Source organism: Pocillopora damicornis, chromosome 13 (genome assembly GCF_964200805.1).
Source record: "Pocillopora damicornis chromosome 13, jaPocDami1.2, whole genome shotgun sequence".
NCBI classification, from domain to species: Eukaryota; Metazoa; Cnidaria; class Anthozoa; order Scleractinia; family Pocilloporidae; genus Pocillopora; species Pocillopora damicornis.
This window is the reverse complement of record NC_142682.1, coordinates 12,800,748-12,822,468: the sequence shown is the minus strand read 5'-3', so window position 1 is coordinate 12,822,468 and position 21,721 is coordinate 12,800,748. Positions and strand designations below refer to the sequence as shown.

The 21,721-nt window shown below is 37.3% G+C and overlaps 1 protein-coding gene, 2 long non-coding RNA genes and 1 pseudogene across 5 annotated transcripts in view; 1 reads left to right on the top strand and 3 right to left on the bottom strand.

Annotated features, from left to right (window-relative positions):
- Nucleotides 1-555: 555 nt before the first annotated feature.
- Nucleotides 556-1,527, bottom strand: LOC113675121 (E3 ubiquitin-protein ligase TRIM56-like; annotated as a pseudogene). The gene has a single exon (XR_016182205.1). The product of XR_016182205.1 is annotated as an E3 ubiquitin-protein ligase TRIM56-like (transcript).
- A 2,785-nt stretch (nt 1,528-4,312) lies between these two features.
- On the bottom strand, nt 4,313-5,351 carry LOC149035556 (uncharacterized). The gene is made up of 3 exons (XR_016182502.1): nt 5,295-5,351; nt 4,899-4,965; nt 4,313-4,465 (listed from the first exon to the last, which is right to left on the bottom strand). It is a non-coding gene; the product is annotated as an uncharacterized LOC149035556 (long non-coding RNA).
- A 2,838-nt stretch (nt 5,352-8,189) lies between these two features.
- Nucleotides 8,190-21,721, top strand: part of LOC149035554 (allene oxide synthase-lipoxygenase protein-like) — a 24,703-nt gene continuing 11,171 nt past the window's right edge. Inside the window, exons 1-2 of one of the 2 annotated variants that reach the window (XM_089192215.1) lie at nt 8,203-8,553; nt 20,736-21,019. The gene's annotated coding sequence lies outside the window, so the exon portion shown is untranslated. Of the gene's footprint in view, nt 8,554-20,735; nt 21,020-21,721 lie in introns of both variants that reach the window. The other variant, XM_089192216.1, reaches the window with a different exon arrangement.
- Nucleotides 16,010-18,322, bottom strand: LOC149035555 (uncharacterized). Its single transcript, XR_016182501.1, has 2 exons — nt 17,939-18,322; nt 16,010-17,713 (listed from the first exon to the last, which is right to left on the bottom strand). It is a non-coding gene; the product is annotated as an uncharacterized LOC149035555 (long non-coding RNA).

Here is a 21,721-nt window from a genome sequence, read left to right as displayed (position 1 = left end):
GGCAAAAATAACAATGCAAGGTTAGGGAAAAAATGAATTAGATAAAATGCATAGAAAAGTAATTGACTGAGGAGTTAGATTTCGAGCAAAGTATCCGAGTGCAATATACATCATTCGAGAAGGCTAAGGAAAGGGGAAAACCACTCTTCTTATCTTGCGATCCATGGAATTCTCAGGCGTGTGAAAATAACCCCGTGCGATATCTCCTGTACATCAGCAACTTTGGCAATGAAAGCTTCAACTTTATTGCTGTGCACTAATTAGTTTGGTCCCGCATTGCGCCGAATTTAAACTCGGAAGTCTCTGACTTTCTCCCTCTCTCCCTAGGTTTCTTCACCTTCCCAGGTTCCCACTGATTATGAGAACGATTGTGCTGGATTTAAAGTGAGTTATTCAAGTTAAACGCTGGTGTTCTTGCTGTTTTTACTGTGAAGTACTGCCTATTCCAGTCTAAAAAAATAAATGCGACTAGTAAGTCTATGATTTGTTGAAAACCCATCCTTTTTCGTACGGGAAACACAATAAACTGAAGCATTTTTGGTAAACTCGAAATGTTCAAAGAAACTTCATCTTTAAGTGAGCCGCGAGTAAATGAACATTTCCTATTTTTGCTGCGTAATTCCTTTGTTGGGTAACTTCAATTTCTGCCAGCTTAGTTTGTAAAGCCGTTTCATGTTCCTTCGCAACTCGAATGATTTCCTGCACAGTTTTCGTAACATTCTCTTCAGCGGCGCAGATTTCTTTTCGCTTTTGGTCATCAGTTCAGTTTGCTTCGATATCTTTGACTCCACGATAACAAGTTTTTCCTTAACTTTGGCAAAGATTTGCGTCATTTGCATCTTTTGTTGTTCGGCAGCCTCCTGTAAGTCTACTAAAGTATTTCGATTATGACTCACTATACTGCACCTGTGGCAAATACAAACGCTACAGTCTTGACAATAATAATCAAGCGGTTCATTCTCATGATATTTCTTTGCACACATGGCGGGTCTGTTCCTCAACTCCTCCACATCTTGTGCTTGCAAATTATCGATCAAAACATTGCGATGACCTCTTGTGGCCTTCAAAACAATCCTTGCAAAGAAAGTTCTGGCAAACAAAGCAGTAGCAAGTTGCCGTGTTGTTTTCTTCACAACTGCTGCATCTCTGAGCCTCTTCGCCGTCATTTCTCAGAACGAGGAGATCTACCAATCGGTTGAGATGGAAAGATGTGGAAAGGTTGCCAAACGTGTCTCCTTCAGGGATCTGAAAGCAAGCCTGACAAACTGGACATTTGATCGTCGTTTCTAACTTTCTTTTTGCATATCCTGCGTGTTTGTCGATACACCGCAGACAGAAAGAGTGTAGACATGGCAGTGTCTTGGGATCTTTGATTGTTTCTAGACACAGTGGACACTCGGCTTCCTTCTTGAGACTTGTAAAGAGCTGTTGAACATCCATGTCTAGCTAAATAAGTTGAAAGCTGGGTGCAGTTGACACATCACATCGCTAATCATGCATAAAACAAGACCTGGGGGAGGGATCAATCGCCTAATGAGTCCTCACCTTCTCCACCCTATTCAGATATACAAGTGTAGCCTTTGAAGTGTTGAATGTGTTACTTATTTTGTTTCTAAGGGCAGAGTGATAATTTTTTTTAGCTTTTTTCGGTTCTTTTTCCCTTTTGAACAACAGTCAGGCGGGAGAAACGAAACCTATGGAATCATTTATTTTTAACGCACACTTGTCGGAATAAATTTCTGTTCTTGCGCCTAAATGATGAACAGCCATCGGCAACCTCTTAAATGGCCGCAGTTGCCTACTTGCACGGCTGCAGATGACAAAATTCGACCTCACTCGTACAGGACAATTTCGCACGTATGACTGACGATTCCATGCTAAAAGTGTTTTGTTACTTTTAAGTAATTAAATTATGAAGATGAAATGAAGAACTGATTTCAATTTCCATGCAAAGAAATTTAATAAACTTTGCAAACGTTTTCGAGTGGCATCACCTGACCTCAGTAATCTCGCGAAAGTGTGCGTTATCTCGATAATTAGGATGGAGTTGCTATTTGCTGCTTTGTACCGCTAAATTAAGAAATATCACTCCTTTTTCTAATCACCTTTCTGCTCGAAAATTTCTAGATGCTGCTGAGAATTTTCGTTTTGATCATCCCGAGAGAGGAAAGGTTTATAGTATTTTCTTATCCGGTTGACTTTTTCGAGAAGAGTGACTCATTGATTTGTTTGTAATGATGCGTACAGTGCCTCCCTAATTTTGCTGGATTTGTCTTTTTTCAGGAAACGTGTCACTAATAGCTGCTAAAAGCTCTTGTAAGTTTTAGATTACTGAACTTGCTGTAGTTTTCTTAGCAGCTCCGTTGAATTTTAGCAAGGAACTCTGCAAGACGTGATATTATTCATTATTTTCTCCATAATATTTGAAAATTTAGGGTGTTTAATAAATTTTGCTGCATTTTTCTGAATGTGTCTTTGATAAGGTGACAAGGGAGAAAAATAGAAAGAGCCTATATATTGCAAGCGTGTATAATTATAAAAGAATAACATTAAGGGATATGGAGGTTGGGCTTTTAAGACGGAACTTGGCTTGTGGGAGGGGATTACATACGAAGGAACATAAGAAAATAAATTTTCTCTTTTTTTCAGAAAAAAAAAAACATTTTAGAGATGATATCCAAATATGATGCCATAAATTACGAGTTTGTTCATCTTGTTTATAAATCAATTTTTTTTTATAGTTTGCTCACCAAATTTTAAGATCCGCACGTGTTGCGGACCTACTTTGCCCCGATTACGGGGCAAACTTGAGCTTCAGACTCGAGGACGTTTTGGCGGAAAAAGAGATAAAAAAGCTTTTACAGGGCTTTATTGCATTTTAGCGTCAAATATTCTGTTTCGAACCTTGCTCGGGTTATTATGTTGTGATCTTGGCGGTGCCACTCCATAACCCACTGTATGCATTAGGAAATTGTCGTGCAAACTGAACGGATGCAAAATGAGGGAGAAGGGGAAACTTTCTTGGGGTGGGAATAGTATGCAAAATGGGAAGAGTTGGTTACGATAATTGCCATACAAAGACTAAACACCCAATCTAAACACCCAATCTGGTCTTTCAATCTGTACAGAAATAGAATCTAACGTGTAAAGTCTTATTAACAGAGATTAATTGAACTTGGCAAAAATTCTCTCCTGCTCGTATTAGTTTGACAACAGGAAGAAATCCGATGCATGACTAACACGCCGGCATAGGTCTGAAGAACGAACTTGAAAAGGTAATAAAATATCAAATCAGAAACAATTTGTGCTTGAATTGTCTGAGAATGTCTCCAGTATTCGATTCAATTTCCTCGGTTAGAATTTTTGTTCGCCTTGACGTCAGAGAAGTGTGCAAAACTAACTTGAAAACTTGAGCATTAAATTTCTTTAGTTGCTACAATTTGTTAGGTTTACACCGAAGGTGACACAGAAAACTTTCAATTGATCGCTTAAGAAAGAGGAAAAAAAACAGCCTGAGAAAAATTGTTCCCACCTTTTCATAATGTCACAGAAACAACGACCCAATCACGACCAGAATATACAAACCCAAAAGAAGTTAAGTGTTATTTCTGTGTAGAAAGCTATCAACATTTGTGATCCTATCAGTATGTAGGATGCTTTGTCACAACAAACCCCTATATGCTCAGATGGTAGATCATTCAAACGTGAAGTAGGATTCTAGAAGTTGGATCCGTGCGAAGATATTCCGACACTTACTGTTGGACAAACCACGGTCGGAACACGGAAAGACGGAAAGGTCACCTCAAGTAGTAGGTGTAAACACGATGTAACTTCGGTGTAAGGGATACTTATGACGGCACTGAAAACTTTTCTAAAAATCGGTCTCCTTACCGCGAATCCTGTTTTTCAAGTTTTTCAGTTTTCAAAACTTTGAACATTCGCAATTTCCCTACTTTGCTTAACTCATACCACGAAAATACGTCGGGAAAAAGTAAAGGTTTGATTGTTATGATTGTTACTAAATGTGAGAAATTTTATATTGCTCTGAGGAGGTGATACAGCCGTTCACAACAGAGCATGGATAACCCTGATAAGCTCATTATAATTTTTTTTAGTTTTTAATACCATTGTTATCATTATCATTAAGTATTATTTTTGTATTTATCATTATTGTTATTATTAATTCATCACTACTTTTTTCTTCATTTATCGTTCTAAGCTGAAGATGAATTCGTTACTTCACTTACTTTGTCTGGGGCATCCTCGTGAACGCAATGACCGCAGCGTGGTAGTACTTGCATCTGAAATTTACCTTTAAACGAATACTTCAGAGTTTCCATCCTTAGAAAAAAAATTTTCATTCAAACAAGAAAATATTATATCACATAAACTAGGTCTCAACTAATCTGAGACATCATACCTTGCATTTGACCAATCGTCAGATCTTTTTCAAGACGATCCACACCTGTGTCGAAAATTCGATTGTTATATTTTTAAGTGTCAAAACTACTTGCGTAGATCAAAGATACAGTTTCTGATGCGCGTTAGGGAAATGGTTAAAAAAATTAAATTGTCCGCGACTATATTCGTCAAAGGCACGGAGCTTTGTACTCATCCCAAATGCAGAACTATTTGATATGGACGAAAATCAATCTTCAGGTTATCGAATTCGAATTTTTGCCAAACTGTGTTAAGATGTAGATGAAATGTTACATTTTTCAAAAAGTTGAGTTTGCTCAAAATTTTAGCCACATATATCATCTAACATTCAACCAGAACAACAAAAACAATGATAGCTTCATCATCATCATCATCATCTTCAACACCAAAGTAAAATAAACAAACAAACAAACAAACAGGCACACGAAATTGAAATCCAGAAAATTATATTTAATTACCTGCCAAGATGAGAAGCTTTGGAACAGGACCACGATAAGAACAAATTGGACATGCCTTTAAACCAGCCTTCAAAATAAAAAAAAAAGATGTAAAATAAAAACGAATAAAACTGATAGACAAAAGGGGAATGTAGACACCTGCTTTACCCACTAAAGGGGTGGGGGGAGGGGGCATACTTAGTTCCTCAGTTCACCCACAAGGGTGGAGACTCTTGATGTCTGTTAGAGACTTCATTCCTTTAGAGGCGTAGAACAAGGGGAAACGATGTATAATCCTAACTTTTAAAATCCACGATTCCAGGGCTGTAGAAGCGTGTAGCCTTACGAAAGTATATGTGACATTTCCATCAGTGTTCATGAGGTGAGAAGTGCACGTCCAAGTAATCTTAGACTCACCTTCCCAAAACTGATCAGTCTTGGACAAGTCAATCCTCCAAGTGAATGTATCATCAGCCTTCTAAGCGACAAATACCCAAACAATGAAAAAAGATTTGAAGTTAGTGCCTTGCGTGGAACTCTGAATGTATGATGGGCGCTGATCTTTTTGACTCACACCACAAACTTCGCCGAAAAGGAGGAACTGCTGTCGTCTATCGTTTCAGTAAAACGTCTTATTAACAACAGCGTAAAGCAGTACTCCTTGCAGCTCCGTTGGTTCTGCCCAATGCGATACTTTTTATAGTTTTCTCCAGTCAGGCATTTTTTAGTAACAATTCTGTAACTCGATTTATCACTCTTTTTACAGTATTTGAATCATTTTTCTGTATGATAAATTGGTGAATGTGATCTAAATAAGGTGACACGAGAGAAAAACATTACGAGCTTACACATTGTAAGCGTGGATATTTACAAAAGAATACTTTTTGGGGGAATGGGGGTCGGGATATTTAATTGCAAATAGGCCTGTGGGTGATTATAAGAGCTAGCACACTGAAATAGGAGGTTTTTAACAACATACGTATCACCCTTAAATCCAATAGGAAGAGGTATAAAAGAAGAAAGGAGGGGTAAAAGGAAAGGAGGAGGGGTAAGATGGAAGGGGGAAGAGATTAAAGGGAACTGGGGAGGGGTAAGATGGAAGGGGGAAGGGATTAAAGGGAACTGGGGAGGGGTAAGATGGAAGTGGGAAGAGATTAAAGGGAACTGGGGAAGGGTAAGATGGAAGGGGGAAGAGATTAAAGGGAACTGGGGAAGGGTAAGAGGGAGGGGGGAAGGGATTAAAGGGAACTGGGGAAGGGTAAGATGGAAGGGGGAAGAGATTAAAGGGAACTGGGGAAGGGTAAGATGGAAGGGGGAAGAGATTAAAGGGAACTGGAGAAGGGGTGAGAGGGAAGTGGGAAGGGATTAAATTAACATGGTAGAGTTGGTGATTAAGAGTAGGTTTCTCTCATTGAATGTGGCTAGCTTCTTTGATTTTAAGTTGAAAAGTTGTGGAAGCGTGATCTAGGGTGTTAAAACATTCATCAGGACAAAGAATGCGACATTGCGGAGAATTGTGTAGATGTCTGAAAATGTGAGAGGTCCTGTCCTAAGCAACTGTTTTGTATTTTCCTCAATTTACAAATTGTGGGAAATTTTGGCACTGATAAATTAAAATGTGAGGCGAACATTTCTTCCGTCCTAGAGTGGGTCAACCTTAGATTCTGAAGAGGTCAACTCAAACGAGAAACGTGATTCCATTCCACCTATATGCATCGAAATTCGTAACGAAAACTCTTCTCAGCTTGATAACTTATTTCAAATCTATGTGTCGCAGAGCAGATGCCTTGGATTCGTAGCCGTTCTTTGTAGTGGAGTAACTAGAACCTCCGAGGTAAGTAAAGCTATCATTTTTGATGCTCAACACTAAGACCCTTACTTCATTCCATGAAAATTGTGCACACTTTTTGCCATAAGTCGGAGCGTGGGAATGAAGAGCATTGAGAAACTGGAACGGTAAATGCGCCTGCGTATGCGAAAAATATTTTCATTTCTTGACGCTGTTCCTTTTCTTACAACGCTTCGCACTTGTATTGTCGTGCTGTCGCCGAACGAATTTCACCTTGCCTAACTCCTTGCTTGTGTTATGGAATATATCAAGCCTTTTTCTGATGGCACAAGCAAGCTAGACAACGGGCGAATTGTTCCGTCTAATTTATCTGCAGTCGGCTCATTAAGCCACTCAAAATATCTGAATTAACTGAGTGCGACAAAGCATCGGATGAGAAGATAAGGAGACTTAAGAACAAGTATCTGTAAGAATCAAACATCTTGGGAAATGAAAATTTTCAACCCCCCTTCAAATTTTGCATGCAGTTAAGCGCTCAAGGGGTGCACAAAAAATTCCCTTGTTAAAGGTCGCAGCACTCTTGTTGCCATGGTAACAACGGCTGCTTGTTTGAGGCCTGGGCCTCATTTTCATACAAAAACGTCGCAAAAAAAGATTGAAATGTTTATTTCTCTGTCTCAAGCTAAATACAAGGTTACAAATTGGCACTTCTACCATACACATCTCGGTACAGTTTCGGTCATTTTTGTTGTCGGGTAAAACAGGGAAAACGTTTATCTGAATTTCTCCAAAAGTACACCGATTCTGAAACTGATACTACCCGTCTAGCTGGTTATAATATTCTGGTTTTTAAATATGTAAAAATCTCTGCGAGCCTGCCTCTACTTTTTTTAGGGGCAATTCTCGAAAAAAACTCAAAATCATAAAATCATTTTGCATAATTTGGCGATGTTTACATCTAATGTTCTCAACAACAAACGTTTCAGACAAATGAAACGTGCGAGGCTTTGAAAGAATGTTATCTTATGAGCAATATCCCGAGGAGAAATCTCGCCTCTGGTTGTCATCTTTTAAAAAAATTGATTAACTTTCATGGAGGACAACTCGACGTAACTACAAACATATACCTCAAATCGTGTGCATATCATCCAGATTCCGAGTGCTGCACCTTCTTTCATAGGAATTTGAGCAATCCGAAATCCTCTGAAGATACACTGTTATACTTGCATGTCACTGGAAACATGTTGAAGTCGGCTGATCTACACGAAACTATCCTCACACAGGTCATTTGTCATAAACATGTACGTTATCACGATGGCGTGACGCTGTATTTCTCTATGAAGTTTCCATCGGTCGCTCCAAAGAAGACGAGAAATGGAAAATTTTCATATGTGTCAGCAGAGTTCCGCTTTCTGAAGTAAAAACAACCAAAAAAAAAAAAAGAGTTCCTGTGTAATTTTGTAAGCACTTTCTTACAAAACATGTAGTATGTTTTACATGTAGTACTGCCGCTGACAAGTTGCGATTTCTGCTCTCAGATTCTCAGTGTTTACGAGCGTTCAATCGAAGTTTTCCTTTTTTTTTGGGTTGTTTTTACTTCAGAAAGCGGAATTCTGCTGACATATATGAAAAATATCCATTTCTCGTCTTCTTTGGAGCGACCGATGGAAACTTCATAGAGAAATACAGCGACACGCCATCGTGATAACGTACATGTTTATGACAAATGACCGGTATGAGGATAGTTTCGTGTAGATCTGCCGACTTCAACATGTTTCCAGTGACATGCAAGTATAACAGTGTATCTTCAGAGGATTTCGGATTGCTCAAATTCCTATGAAAGAAGGTGCAGCACTCGGAATCTGGATGATATGCACACGATTTGAGGTATATGTTTGTAGTTACGTCGAGTTGTCCTCCATGAAAGTTAATCAATTTTTTTAAAAGATGACAACCAGAGGCGAGATTTCTCCTCGGGATATTGCTCATAAGATAACATTCTTTCAAAGCCTCGCACGTTTCATTTGTCTGAAACGTTTGTTGTTGAGAACATTAGATGTAAACATCGCCAAATTATGCAAAATGATTTTATGATTTTGAGTTTTTTTCGCGAACTGCCCCTAAAAAAAGTAGAGGCAGGCTCGCAGAGATTTTTACATATTGAAAAACCAGAATATTATAACCAGCTAGGTGGGTAGTTTCAGTTCCAGAATCGGTGTACTTTTGGAGAAATTCAGATAAACGTTTTCCCTGTTTTACCCGACAACAAAAATGACCGAAACTGTACCGAGATGAATAATCCATTGATGTGTTTCCATTCCAACATGATCTCGAGACCGAAATTACGATTATCGTTATTTCTAAATTGGCACCAAATTTATTGATATAGTAATTTCGTGGCACTCTTTACCAATGCTCTTTACACGTGTTAAATAAAGAGAAGGACTCGGTTCCACTGTCTTACAACATTCAAGATGGCGGAGGAAAGGGGTAAATGTGCGTTCAGTTGTGATCAGCATGATCTCAACACCAAAATAACGATTACCGTTATTTCTAAATTGGCCCTGAAATAACGAATATCATAATTTCAGTGCATGTCTGAGACCTTCGGGCTCGAAGCTTGGGAACTAGTATTCAGGGAAAGATAAAATGGCGGCTTACGGCGGCGAAGGAAATCTCAGTAGTTTAATATTTAGCGTGAAAAGGCTTGGGTGTTGTGATCTGGTTCTCAAGTAAAAAAAAAATCACGGTCTGCAATGGCCCTACCACCTTTTGAACAACAAGAAAACATTGAAACGGTGGTAAAAAGCAGCAAGTTTCGAAGTCTAAACGAAAGATGGGTAAGCTGAGTTTCAGTCAAATATCATGACATTTGGGATGTAATTTCGATACCGAATAAACAGTTCTGCATGGTTACACACGCATAGGATTCTGTTGTGTTCACGTGAAGGCCATTTCAGCCATTCCTGCCACTTGTAAGTGGTAGGAAATAAAAGATATGTATAGTTGTTTCGTATTGAAGCCCTGTGAAATCACAAATTTGATTTATTTCTTCTTTGTTTTAGGTGGTCATTATCCATTACTTTTGGAAGTCGACGCTGATGAGAAAGAAAAAATGTTTATGATTATTTCTTCTCTCGAACATTTTACTATTTAGGTACCAAATAATCTTGATACTGAAGATCATTGCATCCATTATGAAAAAATTACCCTTGATTGCTTTGTCAACTGGAATGTATAATGTAATATACCTTGTGATTTGTGGGATTTTCACAAGTAAACTAGAAATACTTGAAGAGGGTAATGATGTACTTAATGCAGAGCATTTGGTACAAAGTCTGCTTTGCTGTAATCTACCTGAAGGTGCTTTTTATATGCTAGTAAGACTTGCACAGCCCAGTCAAAATGTTTTTGAGTAGTAGAAAAGCTGGCCAAACCTCTTCCTGAAAAGCAGTCTGAAAAATGTGAAGTTAGCGGAAGGTACTTCATTGTAGGCGGCCAAATTGTAAGCTGCCAGCCCATTTTGAGTGAGCAGTAAAACTCAAGATTGGCTATTTTAGCTAATTTTATTGAGAACCAAATTCCCAGCAACGGGCACAATTTTACTGGGCTATTTGTTATTTAACTACTTAGTAATATTCTTATTAAAATTTACTGCATTCCCTTCTAATAATTTGCTGCTGATTGTATGCTGTATATAGCTTATGATTTGTGTGATTTTCACAAGTAAATTAGAAATACCTGAAGATGGTAATGATGTACTAGATAATGTACTTGATGCAAAGCTATTTTGGTGCAAAGTGTGTGCCTTGTCTGTAGGTGATTTTGCATGCTAATAAGACTTGTAATTCAAATAATACACATCAGCTGGAGTGGGAATATTAAAAGAAAAATAATAATATTTAGCTATACCAAGTTCTGGTTTTATGTCCAAAGTGTGTGCCTTGTCCATAGGTGATTTTGCATGCTAATAAGACTTGTAATTCAAATAATACACATCAGCTGGAGTGGGAATATTAAAAGAAAAATAATAATATTTAGCTATACCAAGTTCTGGTTTTATGTCCAAATTAAGCACTTAGTTGAAGATCACTGCACTGCTCAGGTCCAGAAGGCTGAAAGAGTACTGTCTGCTGTTAGTTTGATTTTTGTCATTTCTATTGATTTATTTTATTTATCAATGTTTCTTTGAATTGTAATTCATTGATCTCTTTCAATAGTGCAGGTTCGCTCATGTAACCTAATCTCCCACTTATGTATGTATGTATGGATGAGCTCAGTCAAAATGTTTTTGAGTGGAAGGCAAGCTGGTGATAGTAATAGGCAGCAGAGGCTGAACCTTGTCTTGAATGGAAGTGTGAAAAGTGTGAAGTTAGTGGCAGCTATATTGTGGCAGGCAGCCAAATTGTCAGCTGTGGCACATTTTGACTGGGCTGATTGTGTGTAGTATATATGTGCACTTCTTTTAGGGTGTTAAACAGGTTAAAGTACCAAGAAATCCTCTGTGATAACTTGATAATTCAAGATGTAAAAATTTTAAATAATAAGGTAAAGCTTGATCATTCTTAAGAGTTTCCATTTGTTCTGGAAATTTGGGGGAGGGTCAGGGGAGCATTATTTATACATAAATAATGTTCATAAAAAGTAAAAAAAAAAGGCCAAGGTAAAATCCCAATTTGATTTAAGAGTTAATTTTATTAAGAGAAAACCCTGGATATAGCTTGGGATTTTCAAAAATTGTTAGGAACCTTGTTAATTTTCAGCTTCAAGAACACAAGTACATAATCTTTAGTGCAGCCCTCTTTTCTCCCCGCCATTATTCTAATTTTTTTATCAAGTTTCCTTTTTCTTGTGTTCAATTAATTTATTGTCTTTATAGGTGAAATTTTTTATAGGTGAAATTTTTATAGGTGAAATTTTAATTATCAATTATCTCTGCTAAGAGTGTCTACCATCACTCTTGCCGGTCTCAAGCCCAAAACGCTGCAAACTAGCTGAAACTACATGTATTTCGTAAAATTGCAATGAAATCTATCTAAAAACACCAAAATCCGGCAGAACGCACGAGTTTTTGCCAAATTTTACGCAAAAGTTGACAAAAGCGCTCAATTTGACCTGAAAAACACATTTTTTTTTGCAAAAATCAGCCTATTTTACATTCAAAAGCACGATGTCTTTAACAAAATAGGGATATAATCCATGTGAAAACACTTATTCCAGCTAAAACGCAGTGTTCTCAGTAAAATTTGGGGAAAAACGCGTAAAAACCGTCAGAAACACGACAAATTGGGCTGATTTTACCCACTTTTTGTGTAAATAGCTGCCAAAACCCTCTAAACTAGCTGGAACTACATGTTTTTCACAAGATCGCCATAAAATCTTGAAACGTTGCTTTAGGGACCTTTATGCCTCCAAAACGAGTTTTTACTTTAAAAAAAAATGGAACGAACAAAGATGTTAAAGGGGAAAAAGCTGTGAGAAAGGAGAAGTTTAGTGTTGCTGTTTGATATGCCGCCCAGATATATCAATTTATTAATTTAACGCCTTTAGCCGTGGGCAGAAGTTTTTCTCTAGACTAAGAGGACCCTCCCTATGTTGACGAACCTCAATAACTCGTTGATTTTACTGTTTTTACACAGATTTGATTTTAACCATATTCGCCAAAATAACTGCCAAAACACGGCAAACCAGTATCTCGGCCAAGAGCGATATTGGCCATTTCACACATCCTTATTAGATATGAATTTTATTAAAGATTGTCATTCTAGCATATGTTGGCTAGTTACCACAGGTTTCTTGATTTTCATGGGAAAGTGGCATTGGTTGGTACCATGACCAATCTCCTCGACTTTCCCATGATTTTCATAGGATGTTAGCGACCCATACTTCGAACCTCAGTTGTTTTTTTTTTTTTTTTACATTGGCGCGAGTTTCACAACTTTCTTGTGGTTTGGCATTGACTCAGAGTTGGGCTTATTTTTATGGCTAATCCATCGGCGACTTTCTCATGATTTTCTTGGGTTCTCAACAGTGACACGCACTTTGGAACCATAATTTTATAAATATGTCAACACTGGCAAATACTGCTAAAATCTACACTCTACTAAACTCCATGTACCACAATATCCACACAACTGCGTGTGCCTACTTGAAAATCCTAACCCTAACCCTAAAACTATCCAGTTAGCCTAGTATTGTATTGCTGGTTTGAGTGACTAAACTGGCTCAAATGATCCAGCTGCTTAAAAATCTAAGCACAGAGTAAGTTTAAAAGATTCAATTTTGTAAGGTTTCGAAACAGTTCCAAAATTAACATGCACATAGCTCAGTGTAAAACATCGAAGCTTCTAGGACTTCTTATGATTCCTACGAACGTACACACCTAATGCACGTCAATTTGCCTTTGTTGTCCTCGAACGATCACGTCTTCATGGTAACGTGGTGTAAGAACTGTACAGCACTTTATAAATATATGTTTTACTTGACGGTAAAAGTTTGAATCCGTACAAGGAAACGTAACGGAAACAGGCGATGATAATATTCCGTTGACAGAAATGCAACGGAAACGTGTCGTCATATTTCCGTTCAGGAATCATAACGGAAACATAACAGGTCCAAGGAAGAAGTGAATGATGTGGAAACATAGAGTTTCATTTTTCCGAATTACGGAATCATGCTATTTCGTCCTGTGCTCACTCTAACTCTGTGCTATCCTAAACCTAACCCAAACCCCAAACCAATCCTAAGCTATGGTAAAGGGTTTAAGTCAGGGTTGAGGATAGGGTTAGGGCAGGAGCCCATTACCTGGTTAGGGTTAGAGTTTGGGTTTCTTCGGGTCAGAGGGGTTTAGTGTTACAATCAGGGTTAGGGCTAGGGTAAAATTATGCTTAGAGTTAGCGGGGTTTAGTGTTAGAATTAGGGTTAAGGCTAGGATGAGGCTATGCTTAGGGTTGGCGTTAATATTTTTCTACAAGCATTCAATTGCAGGGTTTTTGGTATTGTGTTTGTAAATTTCAGTAACTACTTGAAAGTTTACTGAAAAACAAACGATAGGCCGACTGGTACACTTACAGGATAGATAGAGAAGGTTGGGGTTAGGGTTAGGGTTAGGGTTAGGTCTAGGTTAAGGGCTATAGGTTAGGGTTTAGGGTTTAGGGTTAGGTTTTAGGGTTATGGTGTGGGGCTAGGGTTAGGGTTAGGGTTTAGGCTTAGTGTTAGGGTTAGAGGGTCTGCGGTTGAGGTTAGGGCTAGGGTGAAGGTTTGGGGTTAGGGTTTGGGGGTAGGGTTAGTGTTTAGGGTAAGGGTGTAAGCCTCTTCAAAAATATTTTTAAGAAGATTTTGTCACCTTTTTCACTTAAATAACCACCTGAAGAATTTTGACCAGTTAGATTATTTGAAGCGGTTGGATTAATTTTGATTGGGGTTTAATAATTTTTAGTAGTTGGATGATTATTTTTACCAGTTGAACCACTGTAATATGCTGGATCTTTTTAACTAATGTTACCATCCTTACCTGAATTATTTGAACAAATTTCACTGGTTACACATGCATTATCCAGTTAGACCATTTCAACTGGTTGGATTATTTAAACCAGTTTGTCCATTTTAGATATTGGCATCATTTTATCAAGTTGGATCATGTTAACCAGTCGCACCATTTTACTAAGTGAGATCGTTTCTTCCGATTGGACCATGTCACGTAATTAAAATCTTTTCACTGTTTAAACCATTTTATCTTGTTTTGGCTGGTTGGACCATGTTAACCAGTTGCATCATTTTGACTGGAGTGAAAAGTTCCGTTCTTAACCCGAGCCCTAACCCTAACCCGGGGTTAGGGTTAGGGTTAGGATAGCTCGCAGCTAGAGTTAGGGCTTGGGTAGGGTGGGATTATGATTAGGCTGAGGGTCACAATTTTTTCTGAAAACATCCAATTTTTTTTGGTATTGTGTTTGGCTCTAAACTTTAACAACTACTTGAAAGTTTGCTTGAAATCAAAATATACCATTTTTTGCCAAAATAACTGCCAAAATGCGCAATTCGGGCCTTTTTATCAATTTACACTTGGTTTAAGCTTGGTTTTTGTGTTTTCCCACAGACTCTTAAACTATTTTGCTGAGAACATTTTTTGCAGCGTTTTTAAAACTGAAATAAGCTTATTTTTGCAAAAAAAAACAAACGTGTTTTTCAGTCGAATTTAGTGTTTTTGTCAACTTTAGCGAAAAATTTTGCAAAAATCGTACATTTCTGCCGTATTTTGGAGTTTTTAGACAGATTTCGTCGCGATCTTGTGAAAAACATGTAGTTTCAAGCTAGTTTTCAGTGTTTTGGCAGTTATCTTGGCAAAAAATGGGTAAGTCAGCGCAATTGTTTTTCTTTTGGTTTTTAAGGTTTTGTTTGCCCAAATTTTACTGAGAACACTGTGTGTTAGCTTGTCTCCATTGTTTTTTCGCAGATTCTATCGCTGTTTTGCTGAAAACATAACGTTTCAGCTTGTTTGCATCGTTTTTGGTCGTGAAATAAGCTAATTTTTGCAAAAGGAAAAAAACCTGTTTTTCAGCCCAAATTGACATAAAGGATACAGAGGAACATTTGCTTATTGTCTTTTTTTTTGTCCTTACTCATGAAGTTCATTTTGGCATTTCAAACAAAAACTCTGCTAGAGCATTAATTGAATGACATATCATGCACTTACTTTGAAGCAAGAACACTTTTTTTTTAATTCAGAAAAATACCTTTTTATTTTTTTTTAAGGACTGCTGGATATAACCTGTACAACCAAGATGAATTTACATTCATTATTTGTCATAACTTACACTAAATTAGAAATTCAAGTATGAAATGAGGGTACTAGCCCCTTAATAGTGTTCAAAATTTCCATATGCAGGGGTACTTGTGGCTACTGGAGAAGAATCAGTCTTTAACCCTTCACCCCCCCCCCCCCCAAGGGAGATAATAAGTACAGATATCCTCTTCCCTAGGGGCAACTAGCTCAAAAGTGAGTGATCTCAAGGGCCCTCCAAAAACGTTTTCTACAGCAATAACTAAGCTCTACAGAAGCACACTATGCAGACAAAAGGTGTAAGAGAATCAATGAATTCTTTAATTCTTGGTCCCTCCCAGGCCAACCTATTGTACAAATCTCATGACATCTGTTCCAGTTTCATCAGTCAATTTTTCAAGCTTCAAGCTTTTCCTGCAATTATGTACTTGTTCTTGAAGCTGAAAACTAACAAGGTTACTGTAAATTAAGTTTACATAACAACCTAACAATTTGTGAAAATCACACAAATCCCAAGCTATATCCAGAATTATGCTTATAATTAAAATAAACTTTTAAAGCAAATTGGGATTTTGCCCTAGTTCTTTTTATTTTTTTGTTACTTTTTAAATACATTTGTATAAATAATGCTCCCCTAACTCTCCCCAAAACTTTTAGAACAGATGCAAACTCTTAAGAATGATCAAGCTTTACCTTATTATTAAAAATTTTTACATCTTAGACTACCAAGTTATCACAGAGGTTTTTTTCGGTACTTTGACCTGTTTAACACCTAAAAAGAAGAACACATACATAACACACACACACAATCAGCCAGGTCAAAATGTGCTGCAGCCAACAATTTGGCCACCTACAATGAAATAGCTGCCAATTTCACACATGTCAGACTTCTATTCAGGACAAGATTTGGCCTCTGCTGCCTATTACTATTGCCAGCTTGCCTGCCACTCAAAATTTCAACTGAGATTGTACATACATACATGTAGGATTAGGTTACACGAGCGAACCTGCACTATTGAAAGAGGTCAATGAATTATAACTCAAAGAAACATTGATAAATAAAATAAATCAATAGAAATGACAAAAATTAAACTAACAGCAGACAGCACTTTTTTGGCCTTCGGGGCCTGATCAGTGCAGTGATCTTCAACTAAGTGCTTAATTTGGACATAAAACCAAAACTTGTTATGGTTAAATATTATTATTTTTCTTTCAATATTCCTATTCCAGCTGATGTATATTATTTGAATAACAAATCTTATTAGCATGTTAAAATCACCTGAGGACAAGGCATACACTTTGTGCCAAAATTGCTTTGCATCAAGTACGTTATCTAGTACATCATTACCATCTTCAGGTATTTCTAATTTACTCTTGAAAATCACACAAATCATAAGCTATATACAGCATACAATTGGCAGCAAATTATTAAAAAGGAATGCAGTAATCTTTAATAATAAGAGTAGCTAAATAACAAATAGCCTAGTCAAAATGTGCCGGTAACCAGGGATTTGGCTTTCCACACAGAACATTTGTTAGGCGTCTAGTCTGGACAAGGTTTGGTCTCTACCTTCTGTTACTATAGCCAGCTTGCCTACTTCTAAAAAACGTTTTGACTAAGCTGAAAAAAATGTTTGAGAGAAAAATGGCCACAACAAGCCCACTTACTGCAAAATAAGAAACATAAAAGTAACACTTCAAATTAATACAGAATATAAGCCTTGCAGGATTTGGCTCTCAATAAAATTAGTTAAAATAGCCGATCTTGAGTTTAACTACTCACTCAAAATGGGCTGACAGCCTGCAATTTGGCCACCTACAATGAAGTATCTTCCACTGACTTCACACCTTTCAGACTGCTTTTCAGGATGAGGTTTGGCCTCTGCTGCCTATAATTACAACAGCCAGCTTGACTACTACTAAAGAACATTTTGACTGGGCTGTGCAAGTGTTACTAGCATATAAAAAGCACCTTTAGGTAGATTACAGCAAAGCAGACTTTGTACCAAAACACTTTGCATTAAGTACATCATTACCCTCCACAGGTATTTCTAGTTTACATGTGAAAATCCCACAAATCTCAAGGTATATTACATCATACATGTTGACAAAGCAATCAGGGGTACATTTTTCATAATAGGATGCAATGGTCTTCAGTATCAAGATTATTTGGTACCTAAATAGTAAAATGTTCGAGAGAAGAAATAATCATAAACATTTTTTCTCTCTCATCAGCATCGACTTCCAAAAGTAATGGATAATGACCGCCTAAAACAAAGAAGAAATAAATCAAATTTGTGATTTCACAGGGCTTCAATACGAAACAACTATACATATCTTTTATTTCCTACCACTTACAAGTGGCAGGAATGGCTGAAATGGCCTTCACGTGAACACAACAGAATCCTATGCGTGTATAACCATGTAGAACTATTTATTCGGTATCGAAATTACATCCCAAATGTCATGATATTTGACTGAAACTCAGCTTACCTATCTTTCGTTTAGACTTCGAAACTTGCTGCTTTTTACCACCGTTTCAATGTTTTCTTGTTGTTCAAAAGGTGGTAGGGCCATTGCAGACCGTGATTTTTTTTTTACTTGAGAACCAGATCACAACACCCAAGCCTTTTCACGCTAAAATATTAAACTACTGAGATTTCCTTCGCCGCCGTAAGCCGCCATTTTATCTTTCCCTGAATACTAGTTCCCAAGCTTCGAGCCCGAAGGTCTCAGACATGCACTGAAATTATGATATTCGTTATTTCAGGGCCAATTTAGAAATAACGATAATCGTTATTTTGGTGTCGAGATCATGCTGATCACAACTGAACGCACATTTACCCCTTTCCTCCGCCATCTTGAATGTTGTAAGACAGTGGAACCGAGTCCTTCTCTTTATTTAACACGTGTAAGCATTGGTAAAGAGTGCCACGAAATTACTATATCCATAAATTTGGTGCCAATTTAGAAATAACGATAATCGTAATTTCGGTCTCGAGATCATGTTGTTCCATTCACTCCCAGGGAAAATTAAATGTGTCAAAGTGAAGACGAATGATGTTATAATGTACGGTAGAAGTGCCAATTTATAATGTTATATTTAGCTTGAGATAGAGAAATAAACATTTCACTCTTTTTTTTGCGACGTTTTTGTATGAAAATGAGGCCCCAGGCCTCGAACAAGCAGCCGTTGTTACCATGGCGACAAGGATGCTGCAACCTCTAAAAAAGGGCATTTTTGTGTATCCCCCTAAGTGCCTAACTGCATGCAAAATTTGAAGGGGGGGTTGAAAATTTTCATTTTCCAAGATGTTTGATTTTTACAGAGACTTGTTCTTAAATTAAACATTTACAGTGTCGTAGTTTTCATTCTATGTTTGTTTTCCTCCATGCCGAACTATCCTTTCGGTTCCTTCTTGGGTTCATTTCAATCTGTCTGTGATGGAATCAAATGTGTTGAACTATCCGAGTGTGTTGTCCTTTTTTTTCCGTTAAGAAAGCGTAGGTAGTCGAATGTGATGGTCAAATCAATCTGATTAACTCAATTGAGACCCTCTTGTAGCGAAAAATTTTCTTTTGCTCAGGGTTAACGATGGCTGACGCATTCAAAGTTTTCTGTCCAATTACTCAATTGTTATGCATTTAAGAAAATCATTATTTGCAGTCTTTGGAGAATTTTGTTGAAGAGCAATTAAATCGTGGCAGAATCTGTTCCGTTACACTCTAAGCAAATAAGCAATATTCAATACCATTATTCCATGCATTAATGTTTTACACTTGTCTCTCTTGATTTGTTCCCCTTCTTTTTTTTCTTTTGATGTTTTCATTATTATGTTCAATATTGTTATTACAATAGTAATTGTTACGATTTGTGATAGAATTGTTTAATCCATTTCTGTCACCGTCATGTATCCTTTTAGACACAGGATGTTGGTTTTTGACGGGATCAACTACATCCATTTTAACCTTCTCATTGAAATTGATGACACCGTTGGTAACCGTGTATATCTTATCCCAAACACTCGCTGAGACATCATTGTGATACCCTAAAACACCATAAACAACAACCAATACTTGTAAATCTTGTGAATAAGTGATGCCAGATTTATTTTTCAAAACCATATCAATGAAGAGATAATTGGGAGTCACGCTATTGTATTTATGAAAAGGAATTCTACTTCGGTTGTGATCACTAAACGTATTGGTTCATGTTCTTGGAACTGTCTCAATACTACTGGTAGTAGATACTTGGGCGGTTTAAATGTCAGTTGATGACAGTTTAAGTTGATAACAAACAGACTATATGGTTTAAGGGAAAACAGATGGCTGAGATATTTGGTTATGTAGACACAGATCAAGCCATAAGAAACGTGTACATGATGAGGACAAAAAAGATGCCGTCAAAACGACGGGTCCTTATGAAGGCACTGAAAATAAAGGACAAACTTGGCATACAATATATATCGATGAAGAGGGCTTCACTCTTTATTGTTGGCATCTAAATTAGAACCAGCTAAGAATTCCAAACATTGGGTAACAAGTTAAGTACTTCCATCAAGTAGAAAATATGGACCGAGCACAAGTTGTTTGATAATCTAAATAATGATATGATTAAAATTGAAACAGAGACTGGTCTCCACTACAAGGTAGTTGATTTTATAAGAAAGCTTTATCCTAATACCAGGATCATTGCTCAATGTGGTGAAAAACAAAATACTACTTTTAAAAGAATAGATTCCTAAAAAAACGGTTACATAGCTGGACAACCAGATATTATTATCACTGACAATCACCTGAAATATAAAGGCTTTTGTATAGAGTTAAATCTCCCAATAATAGTTACAAGATTCCCAACAATTAAAAAGACACAATTAAAAGTTATCGTAAGAAGGTTACAAATTTAATGTATGATATCCAATGATTACAATGACACCATAATTATGTGAAATAAATGATTTTATGAAATATATTAGAATAAAACGTGATCGTTGTGATAACCAATTTAAAACATATCAAACATTGACGAACCATTTAGAGTATTTCCATAGAATACATAAAGAGTATAATGTTATCTAACTATATAGTAATATGATGCAGGGTAAGAGAAAAGGTGGTGGACAAATTAGTCCAATATAATTATAAAATATATAATATATAAATAATAAAAGCCTGCTTTTCAAAATTTTGAAAGGAATCATTAACTTCATACCTTCGAGGCCGTTTTCTTAGAACACAAAGCACTTTGATTGCATTCTGCTGAATTTAAAATCGCGACTGTTTTTTATAGTGTCGTGCAGCCCTCAAAAAATGGGAAGATACGTCAATCCTCCACTACGCCTCGGTTTTGCGCGACGGTCCAATCCATTTATCATTGGAGGAGGCCATGTTTACACGGGACTAGTCTTCTAGTTGTAAGATTTACGGAGGGAGGGACCCTCAGGGCGACTGTGGAAAAGTGAGCGTGGGCTCAGAACAGTAATATTTGCCTCTTCTCGATTGCAAGATTGCAAACTGAGCTTTTGTTCGTGTTCAGAACCTCACCATTTGACACAGTCATTGGAATTACCTGAAGTGAGTACCTTTCTCATTTTTGCGACCTTATCCAAATTTCTGTAGTTAGACATTTCGCTTTTGAAGAGTTTTTCGTATATTTGCCAAGGCAGAAGAAGCGGCAACCATTAATACGCCTTCGTTTACATACCTATCTTCTAGGCTAAAAATTGCTCAAACGTCCCCGTCGTTGCGCGAAATTTACCCACTTGATGCTCCTCGCGTGTAGCGCGACAAGACTTTCCTTTGTCGAACTTCGTTTTGAGAAACGTCTTGACTCGACGCTCGCAGAACTAACAGTATGTGCAAACTGATTTTCTTCTAGCAATAAAATATGAACGACTTCAGTATAGTCAGAGATTTATGCCGTTAGAAAATTGCAACGAAATATTCTCGGTCAGAGGATAGAATTAACTAGTTCCGATGTTTTTCTGTCCTGTGTGCAAATATCATAAGTCCTTTCTTTGTAAATTGGTCTTATTCACGTTTATAGTTCGCCCTTGATTTGCATCGAATGAAAGCTTTAAATCCTAAAGGTTTTAGGTGAACTGAAAAGGGCAGTTGTCATTTGAATAAAGTTTAAAAAAATATGAGTTCGACTAGGGACGTTTATAAACTAATTGCATGATATGTGACCGTGAAAGGCAAGACGGACACTAACGGAAAACCGTTTGAACGGCAAAAACGAACGGATGACGAACGGTTAACGAACGGTCCTTGAAG